We start from the raw sequence: 14,428 nt of genomic DNA on the forward strand, positions 1-14,428 counted from the left end.
CGATTTTTTTCCCCCAGTTCTCTTTTTGTGAATGTGTATGTGTATGCTTCTGTGTGAGATTTTCTCTGTATAGCTTTGCTTCCACCATAGGTCTCAGGGTTCTATCCGTTTTTCTTTTGTTTGTTTGTTTTTTTCAATAATTACTTTTTTATTTTTAATAACGCTACTATATTTTATACTTTATTCTATTTTAATTTATCTTCTCTCTTTCTTTTTTCCCTACCTTCCTTTCCTCCCTCCCTCCCTCCCTCCACCCTTCTTTCTTTCTTTCTTTCCTTCCTCCCTCCCTCCCTCCCTCCTGTCTGTCTTTCTTTCTTTCTTTCTTTCCTTCCTCCCTCCATCCCTCCCTTGTTCCTTTCACTTTCTTTTTCTTTCCTTCCTCTCTCCCTCCCTCCTTTCTTTCTTTCTTCCTTCCTTCCTTCCTCCTTTCCTTCCTTTCTTTCCTCTTCCTTTCTTTCTCTCTCTCTTTCTTTCTTCTACTAATTCTTTCTTTCTACATTTTCTCCCTTTTATTCTGAGCTGGGTAGATGAAAGGCTCTTGGTGCTGAAGCCAGGAGTCAGTGCTGTGCCTCTGAAGGGGGAGAGCCAACTTCAGGACACGGGTCCACAAGAGACCTCCCAGCTCCACATAATATCAAGCGGTGAAAATCTCCCAGAGATCTCCATCTCAACAACAGCACCCAGCTTCAGTCAATGACCAGCAAGCTACAGTGCTGGTCACTCTATGTCAAGCAACTAGCAAGACAGGAACACAACCACAACCATTAGCAGAGAGGCTGCCTAAAAACATAATAAGGCCACAGGCACCCCAAAACACACCACCAGACATGGACCTGTCCAGCAGAAAGACAAGATTGAGCCTCAACCACCAGAACTTGGGCACTAGACCCCCCAACAGGAAGCCTACACAACTTACTGAAACAACCTTAGCCACTGGGGACAGACACCAAAAACAACGGGAACTACAAACCTGCAGCCTGCAAAAAGGAGACCCCAAACACAGGAAGATAAGCAAAATGAGAAGACAGAAAAACACACAGCAGGTGAAGGAGCAAGAAAAAAACCTTCCAGACCTAATAAATGAAGAGGTAATAGGCAGTCTACCTGAAAAACAATTCAGAATAATGATAGTAAAGATGATCCAAGATTCTATTTCCATAATCCAAAATCTTGGAATTAGAATAGACAAAATGTAAGAAACAGTTAACAAGGACTGAGAAGAACTAAAGATGAATCAAGCATCAATTAAAAACACAATAAATGAAATGAAAAATACTCTAGATGGGATCAATAGCAGAATAACTGAGGCAGAAGAACGGATAAGTGAGGTGGAAGACAAAATAGTGGAAATAACTGATGCAGAGCAAAATAAAGAAAAAAGAATTAAAAGAACAGAGGACAGTCCCAGAGACCTCTGGGACAACATTAAACGCAGCAACATTCGAATTATAGGGGTGCCAGAAAAAGAAGAGAAAAAGAAAGGGACTGAGAAAATATTTGAAGAGATTATAGTTGAAAACCTCCCTAATATAGGAAAGGAAATAGTTAATCAAGTCCAGGAGGCACAGAGAGTCCCATACAGAACAAATCCATGGAGAAATACGCCAAGACACATATTAATCAAACTCTCAAAAATTAAACACAAAGAAAATATATTAAAAGCAGCAAGGGGAAAACATCAAATAAAACACAAGGGAATCCCCATCAGGTTAACAGCTGATCTCTCAGCAGAAACTCTACAAGCCAGAAGGGAGTGGCAGGACATAATTAAAGTGATGAAGGAGAAAAACCTGCAACCAAGATTACTCTACCCAGCAAGGATTTCATTCAGATTTGATGGAGAAATTTAAACATTTACAGACAAGCAAAAGCTGAGAGAGTTCAGCACCACCAAACCAGCTTTACAACAAATGCTAAAGGAACTTCTCTAGGCAAGAAACACAACAGAAGGAATATACCTACAATAACGAACCCAAAGCAATTAAGGAAATGGGAATAGGAACATACATATCAATAATTACCTTAAATGTAAATGGACTAAATGCTCCCACCAAAAGACACAGAGTGGCTGAATGGATACAAAAACAAGACCCATATATATGCTGTCTACAAGAGACCCACTTCAGACCTAGAGACACATACAGATTGAAAGTAAGGGGATGGAAAAAGATATTCCTTGAAAATGGAAATCAAAAGAAAGCTGGAGTAGCAATTCTTATATCAGCCAAAATAGACTTTAAAATAAAGACTATTAGAAGAGACAAAGAAGGACACTACATAATGATAAAGGGATCGATCCAAGAAGAAGATATAAAAATTGTAAATATTTATGCCCCCAACATAGGAGCACCTCAATACAAAAGGCAAATACTAACAGCCATAAAAGGAGAAATCGACAGTAACACACTCAAAGTAGGGGACTTTAACACCCCACTTTCACCAATGGACAGATCATCCAAAATGGAAATAAATAAGGAAACACAAGCTTTAAATGATACATTAAACAAGATGGTCTTAATTGATATTTATAGGACATTCCATCCCAAAACAACAGAATACACATTTTTCTCAAGTGCTCATGGAACATTCTCCAGGATAGATCATATCTTGGGTCACAAATCAAGCCTTGGTAAATTTAAGAAAATTGAAATTGTATCAAGTATCTTTTCCGACCATAATGCTATGAGACTAGACATCAATTACAGGAAAAGATCTGTAAAAAATACAAACACATGGAGGCTAAACAATACACTACTCAATAATGAAGTGATCATTGAAGAAATCAAAAAGGAAATAAAAAAATACCTAGAAACAAATGACAATGGAGACATGATGACCCAAAATCTATGGGACACAGCAAAAGCAGTTCTAAGGGGGAAGTTTATAGCAACACAATCCCACCTTAAGAAACAGGGAATATCTCGAGTAAACAACCTTACTCTGCACTTAAAGCAATTAGAGAAAGAAGAACAAAAAAACCCCAAAGTTAGCAGAAGGAATGAAATCATAAAGATCAGATCAGAAATAAATGAAAAAGAAATGAAGGAAAGGATAGCAAAGATCAATAAAACTAAAAGCTGGTTCTTTGAGAAGATAAACAAAATTGATAAACCATTAGCCAGACTCATCAAGAAAAAAGGGAGAAGACTCAAATCAATAGAATTAGAAATGAAAAAGGAGAAGTAACAACTGACACTCCAGAAATACAAAAGATCATGAGAGATTACTACAAGCAACTCTATGCTAATAAAATGGACAACCTGGAAGAAATGGACAAATTCTTCGAAAACCACAACCTGCCAAGCCTGAATCAGGAAGAAATAGAAAATATGAATAGACCAAACACAAGCACTGAAATTGAAACTGTGATTAAAAATCGTCCAACAAACAAAAGCCCAGGACCAGATGGCTTCACAGGCGTATTCTATCAAACATTTAGAGAAGAGCTAACACCTATCCTTCTCAAACTCTTCCAAAATATAGCAGAGGGAGGAGCACTCCCAAACTCATTCTACGAGGGCACCATCACCTTGATACCAAAACCAGGCAAGGATGTCACAAAGAAAGAAAACTACAGGCAAGTATCACTGATGAACATAGATGCAAAAATCCTCAACAAAATACTAGCAAACAGAATCCAACAGCACATAAAAAGGATCATACACCATGATCAAGTGGTGTTTATTCCAGGAATGCAAGGATTCTTCAATATACGCAAATCAATCAACATGATACAGCATATTAACAAATTGAAAGAGAAAAACCATATGATCATCTCAATAGATGCAGAGAAAACTTTTGACAAAATTCAACACCCATTTATGATAAAAACCCTGCAGAAAGTAGGCATAGAGGGAACTTTCCTCAACATAATAAAGGCCATATATGACAAACCCACAGCCAACATCGTCCTCAATGGTGAAAAACTGAAACCATTTCCACTAAGATCAGGAACAAGACAAGGTTGCCCACTCTCACAACTCTTATTGAACTTAGTCTTGGAAGTTTTAGCCACAGCAATCAGAGAAGAAAAGGAAATAAAAGGTATCCAAATTGGAAAAGAAGAAGTATAGCTGTCACTGTTTGCAGATGACATGATACTATACATAGAGAATCCTAAAGATGCTACCAGAAAACTACTAGAGCTAATCAATGAATTTGGTAAAGTAGCAGGATACAAAATTAATGCACAGAAATCTCTGGCATTCCTGTACACTAATGATGAAAAATCTGAAATTGAAATCAAGGAAACTCTCCCTTTTACCACTGCAACAAAAAGAATAAAATATCTAGGAATAAACCTACCTAAGGAGACAAAAGACCTGTATGCAGAAAATTATAAGACATTGATGAAAGAAATTAAAGATGATACAAATAGATGGACAGATATACCATGCTCCTGGATTGGAAGAATCAATATTGTGAAAATGACTCTACTACCCAAAGCAATCTACAGATTCAATGCAATCCCAATCAAACTACCACTGGCATTTTTCACAGAACTAGAACAAGAAATTTCACAATTTGTTTGGAAAAACAAAAGACCCCGAATAGCCAAAGCAATCTTGAGAACGAAAAACGGAGCTGGAGTAATCAGGCTCCCTGACTTCAGACTATACTACAAAGCTACAGTAATCAAGACAGTGTGGTACCGGCACAAAAACAGAAAGATAGATCAATGGAACAGGATAGAAAGCCCATTCATAAACCCACGCCCATATGGTCAACTTATCTTTGATAAAGGAGGCAGGAATGTACAGTGGAGAAAGGACAGTCTCTTCAATAAGTGGTGCTGGGAAAACTGGACAGGGACATGTAAAAGTACGAGATTAGATCAGTCCCTAACACCATACACAAAAATAAGCTCAAAGTGGATTAAAGACCTAAATGTAAGGCCAGAAACTATCAAACTTTTAGAGGAAAACATAGGCAGAACACTCTATGACATAAATCACAGCAAGATCCTTTTGGACCCACCTCCTAGAGAAATGGAAATAAAAACAAAGATAAACAAATGGGACCTAATGAAACTGAAAAGCTTTTGCACAGCAAAGGAAACCATAAACAAGACCAAAAGACAACCCTCAGAATGGGAGAAAATATTTGCAAATGAAGCAACTGACAAAGGATTAATCTCCAAAATTTATAAGCCGCTCATGCAGCTCAATAGCAAAAAAACAAACAACCCAATCCAAAAATGGGCAGAAGACTTCAATAGGCATTTCTCCAAAGAAGATATACAGACTGCCAACAAACACATGAAAGAATGCTCAACATCATTAATCATTAGAGAAATGCAAATCAAAACTACAATGAGATATCATCTCACACCAGTCAGAATGGCCATCATCAAGAAATCTAGAAACAATAAATTCTGGAGAGGTGTGGAGAAAAGGGAACACTCTTGCACTGCTGGTGGGAATGTGAATTGGTACAGCCACTATGGAGAACAGTATGGAGGTTCCTTAAGAAACTAAAAATAGAACTACCATATGACCCAGCAATCCCACTACTAGGCATATACCCTGGGAAAACCATAATTCAAAAAGAGACATGTACCTAAACGTTCATTGCAGCTCTATTCACAATAGCCTGGAGATGGAAACAACCCAAGTGTCCATCATCGGATGAATGGATAAAGAAGATGTGGCACATATATACAATGTAATATTACTCAGCCATAAAAAGAAACGAAACTGAGCTATTTGTAATGAGGTGGATAGACCTAGAGTCTGTCATACAGAGTGAAGTAAGTCAGAAAGAGAAAGACAAATACCGTATGCTAACACATATACATGGAATTTAAAAAAAGATGTCATGAAGAACTTAGGGGTAAAACAGGAATAGAGACACAGACCTACTGTGGGTGGGCTTGGAGAAATGGGGGTGGCTGTGACGGGGTGGGGGCGAAGCATGGACGTGTATACACTGCCAGGCGTGGGGTGGATGGATGGTGGGGTGTGGCCGCGTGGCGCGGGGGGATCGGTTCGGTGCTTTGTGGCCACCTGGAGGGGTGGGATGGGGAGGGTGGGAGGGAGGGAGATGCAGGAGCGAGGGGATGTGCGAACAGATGTATATGTATGACTGATTCACTTTGTTGTAAAGCAGAGACTAATAAAAATAAAAGCATAGATAACAGTAAACTTTAGTAAAATAGGAAGTTATAAGTTTTGAGTATTTGTTGCATTTTTTAACATTATTATTGTAACTTTATATAATTTGCGTTGTAAAAACATCTGTATTTAGCAATGAGTGCAAAAATTCTCTGAATATTTAACAGTAGGCTATTGCGAACCTATACAAGCTGGTCCCAGCATACCACCTCATTCACTTATTTATCAATCCGTGTATGTCTTTACTCAACCAAACCTCAAACAGTTGGGGGAGACCCTACTTTATGACCATCTCTTAAAGAGCTTACTGTGTGTTCTGTAGAGAATCTAAAATTTGCATTGGACCAGGTTGAGAAGAAAAGAGTCTTTCCATGTTATATGATTTTTTTTTAATGAATTCAGAGAAATTCTTCATAAACCACTGTCCATAAAGAGGTATTATTTTATCATATATTAATGTTAAGAGCACGTAATTGAAGTTTATATTGAAAGGAAATTTTAAATGTCCCTTCATACATTCAACCATTCCTCACAAAACAAAAAATAAAAATCACAAAAATATATACTCCTTTGGAGAAGAAAAAAACCCTCCAGTATAATAAAATAAATACATAAACAGAAACCTCAATTAAATAGAATTGGGAGACTAGAACGGGGGCTCTTACACCCTGTGACAATAGCAGAGCCCAACAGGAAGAAGAAATACTTCTTTCCTGACAAGAACTCAGCCTATGGAGGTCACGGTTTCTTTGTTTACCAGAGCCCTCCCAAGTTACTTTTTCCCTCTGTAAAAGCATTCTCCTTCTCTTATCTTGCGGGGACTTGCACATGGCTCACCATGGTTGCAGACCCCAAACTGAAATTCTCTGTTGATCCCAAATAATCCCAATCTTTGTTGGAGAAACATCTGGCAGTCTGTTTTAGGTCAAAATAAGAGGTGAACAAAACGACAAAAATAAGGCTTTTGTAAAATTGTATGAAGATGATGTACATGCAAATGTTTCTAACTTGTCATAAAAGATTCTTTGGTTGAGATTCTAAAAATAGGTTTTGTTTTATATTACTTCAGATAATTATTTTAAAATAACCATTAGGGAAAAAGTATATCGCTAAAAGAGTTGAGAGTTCTGCTCTCAAATGTAAAAAGAAGTGCATTTTCTCATCAACCTCAATAAATAAGGTACTATATTTCTCACTGCCAGTTACATGAAGGTATTTTAAAGTCAGTATGAATGATTAGATCTGCTCAAATACCTTCTTCCCAGTGTAAATATCAACAGATTCCTCTATCTGTTTTGATGTTAAGGCAGTTTCAGAATACTGAAGAACAACAGAGCAAAAGAGTTCACTTATATTTACTTTGGTGGGATGTGCCTCCTGGATTGAGTACTATGTATCCCCCTAGTGTGTCTCTGATAGAAAGATATGACTAAAGGGCAACAGAGTCTACATTATAAGTGAAACAATTATTACAGATAAAGGGTTTTTGTTGTTACATTAGAGTAAGAGTGTTTTAATGAAGGACATATGGAACATCACGTGATTTACTATCATAGAAACTATTTCAGGGAAACTGAGAAATTGAATATCTTGTTGGCAAGTGTTCTTTATTGTATCTAGTGAACTAATTTATTTTATTAAAAATAAGCAGAGCATGCTTAGGCTATGACGGTAGTTTTCTAAAGTGTTTCTTCAATATTTGATTTGTCAAATTCTGATTGTAGTTAGAATAAGATTACTAAAATTAAGTTGTTGTTTGTGCTAAACTGGGGGGTCTGAAACTAGAAAACAGTTAATTCTTAAAATTTCAAAAAGTCATATAAATTACCTTGCTTTTTAATCTGTTATGCATGAAATAAAAAATAGCCATTCATAGGAAATATAGAATGTCTATGCAGTGGAATATATTGTCATTCAAAGAGCACTCACAGTCTATAAAACACAGGACAAACTCCTTAGAATGACAAATAAAATATGAGTCTATGACCTAAACACATCAAAGCCTACACACACACACACACACACACACACACGCACACACGCACATATACACTGTCATACAGAACTACTGGAAGATGTTTAATTCTATCTAATTCATCAGTTCATTTGTAAACGTTGTTCCACAATTTGGAAAAATGTTATTCTTCCAAATTTAGCTTCCCAACTCCCAGTTGTACTCCAAGAGAGCTTAAATCAATCAAGAAAAAAACCTTCACATATTTATCTACTTTTATCCTCCTACCAGTGATATCACTAGTATTTTAATTTATAACAGATATTATAGATTATATTTTAATCAGTATTATAGCCATGCTACTCAATTAATAACTTAATCTTTGAGCCACACTTTCAAAATAAATTTTCTAGTTATGTTTTACAAGTTTCAGCACCATTGTTTTAGGTCATTTAAAAACAATTTAATGCAAACAACATGAAGCCAAAATGAATTGTAGTTGATTTTATTTCCATCTTTTATGATAAGGTGGTTTTCTTTTTCACATTAGAAATGAAAAAAAAGTTGTATATACTTGATTTAAATGAAAAATTGTGTTCCTATTTGGGAGTATGTAGTGATACTAATTAGATATGTACCTAAAGATCAAGTCATAGCCTAGAGATGCTATTGCCTTGCTTCTTTGACAATATGAGAGAACATATTCATATATACGTTCCAAGCTCTTTGGAAGAAGACAATCATTTTGTTTGGGAGCTAATTATAATTCTCTAGCCCTTTAGTTTTGTGGGATTAATCAACAACTAGGACAATATATATATATATAGATAGATAGATAGATAGATTATATGTATTATATGTATATATATATATATCCATTGAGTTTTGCTGCCATTATCTGCTCTTCACATAGACACTTTTGCTGTGTATGTATCATTTTGTTTCTATTGACATGAGGAGAGGAAAACTCTATTTAACTGCCAAGCACAGCCCCCATTTCTAACAAAGTTCTTTATATATAATGGGCAACCAGAACTTATTTGATAAATGAATAAATGAATGCATGCTCAGCCTTTGCTATTTAGTATCACTGACTTATATTTTTAAACAGAGTGTTATGTATTAAATATGTTCATAACCTATACAATTCCACTGACTTATACGATTGCAACCAAATAAAGATTTCTTATTTAGCAGCTTGCCAATTAAGGCGTAATTTAGTTTGCAGTCAAAATCTCTGAAAGAAATATCAAGGGTATACGTATGCACTACTTAATGAAAATTATACAATATTATATACTCACCTATTATTATTAAGTTTGATAATGGCATCAAAGTGTTAATGTACTTTAAAAGTCTTCAAAAATGCAAAATTATTTCAAATGACAAGCTTAGCAGATCAGAGTGTTAAGTAAATTTTCCCCAAAATTTCACATAAGTAAAAACAAAACAAAAAAAATGGAAGACTTTCAAATCCCATTAGGAATGATAAATATTTTAGAAACAAAGTTTGATTAAAATGCAGAAAGCTGGAGTTGTGTTTTAAAAGAAACAGTACATCACTTTGAAAGTACTAAGCAAACTAGTAAGATTTTAAGAGGCAGTGCAAAAATACAAGTCAAAATTTGCCTCCGGGTCTCCTTCCTGCATCTGTTAGCCAGCAAAATAATAATAAAAGTAATAATAAAATATTTTAAAGTAGAATAATTTTTTACATGAGTACAAAACTATAATTGTCATAAGTTGGGATCATAGAGTTAATTCAGGAACTCATAGGAATGTCAAATAGTTAAAGTTATTTATTATTATTATTCCACCACTTTAATCTATGAAATGGAATGCTTTATTATTATAATTATGGTATTCATGTCTCAAAAATATCTTGTTCCATCAAGACCACACATTAATTTATTTTACCCAATAAATTTCTGAAAATAATATTTTATTTGAAACATACTAAATTTTGAAGAGATTAAACAACAGGTATACTACCTATGATCTAGGTCTTCTGCTAATACAGGTGATAAAAGAGGAGTTAAAAATTGTGCTCTGGGCTTCCCTGGTGGCGCAGTGGTTGAGAGTCTGCCTGCCGATGCAGGGGACATGGGTTCGTACCCCGGTCCGGGCGCATCCCATATGCCGCGGAGCGGCTGGGCCCGTGAGCCATGGCCACTGAGCCTGTGCGTCCGGATCCTGTACTAGGCAACGGGAGAGGCCACAACAGTGAAAGGCCCGCGTGCCACAAAAAAAAAAAAAAAAAAAAAAAAAATTGTGCTCTTCACTACAGGCTGTTGTAGGTCAATGGGAAATAAAGAGAGCAGAATGTGATCTAACATATGCAGTAATAGTGTTATATATAGGTTGCTACTGGAACATAAAAATTGGCTCAAACAACTTGACCATCATTTTCTTTGTCTCATATAACAAGATGCCCTTTTCCTTTCAATTTTTCTCAATTAAATATATTGATATTTGAAACAGCATAGTACAGTAAATGAAGCAGTATTTCATATTATATCCTATTAGAATTTTAATTAGCATGACATTTGGTTCTAAAAATTTAATTATACAACATCCTAAAAATACTATTATATATTGCATTTTGTCACTTTGCATTAACCAACAAATGTGAGGGAGGAAAGTCTATATATAGTAACATGTCTGACTTGGGTCTTTAATGATAATTCAAGGGGAAAAGCTTGGTGTGTGAGGAATTACAGGTTAACATACTGGTAAAATATGAGCCTTCAATTGTCCCAAATAGAGGATGAGAATATAGGCAAGGGCTAGTTATTAGAGACACCTCCTAAACCCTGCTTAGAAAGTGAGGTTTATTCTGTAGGTGATAGGGATCCCTGAATGCATAGAAAGTTAACTAATTTGTTTAAGTTTAGAATTAGAAAAATCAATCTGCTGGAAGACAGAAGAATGGATTTGAGTGGCTAGGAGAAGAGAGAAGGCACTGAAATCACTTGGGGATTATTATTATTATTATTATTATTTTGCAGTTCGTGGGCCTCTCGCTGTTGTGGCCTATCCCATTGCGGAGCACAGGCTCCGGACACGCAGGCCCAGCGGCCATGGCTCATGGGCCCAGACGCTCCGCAGCATGTGGGATCTTCCGGGACTGGGGCACGAACCCGTGTCCCCTGCATCGGCAGGCAGACTCTCAACCACTGCGCCACCAGGGAAGCCCACTTGGGGATTATTTTTATATCTACAACCTATGATAAGAGTCTAGTTGTGGCTGATCAAAATAGGCATGCAGAGGAGGCACATGTATTAAGGTGTAACTGAGACAGTTTTATTTCCAAGAAAAGTTTTTACTTCCCCTTTTATAATGTAAACATGTTGTTTGCTTATAATGGTTAGCCATGGGCAACATTTCTTGGATGTCCTTAGATCTAGGGAGGATCTGGGGACAGTGCAATGCAAATGGAAGTTACTTTAGCACATTTGTTGGCTGCTAGATGAGTACAGAAGACTTAAGGAGCCAGCAGTTTCATGGAAAATGAAGTTGGAACGAATCTGAGGATCTGAATCAGCTTATGTAGGGGGTCTTTGATCAAGCAGATGTTTTTATTGCAGAGATCTTTCTTTTTTTTTTTTACATAGAATAGATTATCCTAAATAATACAAGGTATAAAAGCAGCAGAGGTTGAGGACTGATTAATGTGGTCCATGCATCAGAGAGAGACAGACAGAGAAAGAGACAGAGAGAATGTATTAGGGATTATTCTCAGGTTAAGCTGGTAAAAAATTCCCATTCCTTTATATGGTCAGGGTTAGGTATGTAAAAATTAACACTGTAGTTAAAAAATATATTTCCTTTTATCTAAAATGTTTGGAAATAATTCTTTCAAATACAACGTTTCCTTTTTTAGTTGATTATACTGGTTAAAGCAGATGGTATTAAGTCCAAAGCTGTGAAAGTTCTGTTATTTTACTTTACTTAAAAGCTAACACGGGACACCCCTGGTGGTGCAGTGGTTAAGAATCTGCCTGCCAATGCAGGGGACATGGGTTCGATCCCTGGTCCGGGAAGATTCCACATGCCATGGAGCAGCTAAGCCTGTGCACCACAACTACTGAGCCCATATACCACAATTACTGAAGCACGCTTGCCTAGAGCCTGTGCTCCGCAACAAGAGAAGCCACCACAGAGGGGACTTCCCTGGTGGCAGAGTGGTTAGGAATTGGCCTGCAAATGCAGGGGACACAGGTTTGAGCCCTGGTCCAGGAAGATCCCACATGTCACAGAGCATCTAAGCCCGTGCATCACAACTACTGAGCTAGCGCTCTAGAGCCCAGGAGCCACAACTACTGAAGCCCACGTGCCTAGAACCCATGATAAGCAGTAAGAGAAGCCACTGCAATGAGAAACCCACACACTGCAATAAAGAGTAGCCCCCGCTCACCACAACTAGAGAAAGCCCACACACAGCAACGAAGACCCAACACAGCCAAAAATAAATAAATTAATTAATTAAAATTAAGAAAAAAAAAAGCTAACAAGTTAGCCTGCCTCAGTTTCATGTGCATAAACTGACAGAACGCACTAGAACCTGAGTTACAGACACAGATGGCTCATTACTCACAAGATCCAGTTAGTGCTGGTTCCCCAAATGCCAATCCCCACAGGTTGATGAGAGGAGGGTCAGGTGTTTACCTGTAGATGTGTGTGTTTACATCACAGAAAAGGAACCTCCAAATTAAGGGATCCTAAATGTTTATGAGCTGCTGGCTCATCTGTTCATATCCCCCTCCAGAGAAGGCAATTACTCATTGTCCTGGAATGTAAGTGACTGTCCCCAGGACACGATGGAGAAGACTTTATCTTTATTAACCTTAGGATGTTTCTAAGGTCTTTCATTAGGGAGACACTTTCTCTAACTTCCAAAGCATGTTTGATGTTCAAACATGCTCTTTCTCAGAAGATCTGGATGGTGCAGGAACATGAGAAGTTCAGGGAAAATTGTCTCCAACACATTTGTATATACAACTCAGATATAGATATAGATATATACAAACACACAGATACACACACTTAGGGTTGATTCTCATTACTTGTGAATACAACACTTGCAAGTTCACCTACCCACTAAAATGTGTTTGTAAGCCCCCAAATCAATAATCAATATGAGCTGAACTTTTGCCTGAGGTTAGAGACAGTAGGAGCCAGTGCAATGTAGTGACAGAAGCTCAGACTTTGACACCAGTTGGATAAATTTGATCACAACTCTGGCACCTATTAGTGGGGTGGCCTCAGGCAAGTCTCTTAACACTTCTGAACCTCATTTTCTCTTTTGTAAAATACAGAACATAATTTACCAGATGAGTTGTTTTTAGTATTTAAGATTATAATCTACGTTATATATAGATATACCTATATATCTGTATATATCTTCCATTGGAGCAATGATTCAGTATTTACTAATTCAGTGTTCAAGGTGATTTAACAGACTATAATTACTATGAAAAGGAGAATCAATTATATTTATGTCTGTATGTGTATATATACATATATGCAATATATACCAAAAGCTCATGCTAAGTTCCTTCCTTTCTCCTTTTTTCTATCCTGATTCATTCAGTTAAAAGGTCATTAGGTGAGGTTGAACAAGGTAGGCATCTGTGCTAGTTGGGTAGTGGCAACACTACCCTGGTTGGGTGTCAGAGCCTGAGTAGGATGACAAGAAGATCCACACATCCTGGTGTGGGGGTGCCAGAACTGAGGCTTGATGAGGATTTTCACATGGAGAGAGAGCAGCAGTTAACTGCAGTGCAGGTTGAGCTTCCTGGTGCAGATGTCAAAGCACAAGCCATGTGAAGAGTGCACCATAAAGAGTGTCATTGTCTTTGATGGTGAAGGGGAATTGTTTACATACAAGAAGACTGATCAAGTAAATATGATGAAAGCCAGTTTTCTGATGGTAAAAAGCTTCTAGCAGCCCATGCACTACCAAATAGTATAAAGGAGGACACACTAGAATGACCCTTGTGCTATTAGACTAATTTGGGTTTGTCACTGTGTACTTACTGTTTTCAATACATACAGAGAAATGTAGAAAAATATAGTAGTGCATATCTGTTTATATTTTTGTAACCTACAGTTCTATCCACAAAAATATCTGAAAGCACCAGCTCCCAGGAGTAGTGAGTACATCTAAAACTTAAATAGTTATTTCTAAATATCATTATTAGATTCAAGTTATATATTCTTGGCAAGAATATCCCAGAAGAATGTTTGGCTCTTCTCACTGCATCTCATGAGGCAGTACCCAAGGTAGATTTGTGCTATTACTTGTGATCTTAACTTGGATCCCTTGAATAAGGTAGTACTTGGAGAAGTACTCCAAGA

Source organism: Hyperoodon ampullatus (genome assembly GCF_949752795.1).
Source record: "Hyperoodon ampullatus genome assembly, chromosome: 1".
Lineage (NCBI taxonomy): Eukaryota > Metazoa > Chordata > Mammalia > Artiodactyla > Ziphiidae > Hyperoodon > Hyperoodon ampullatus.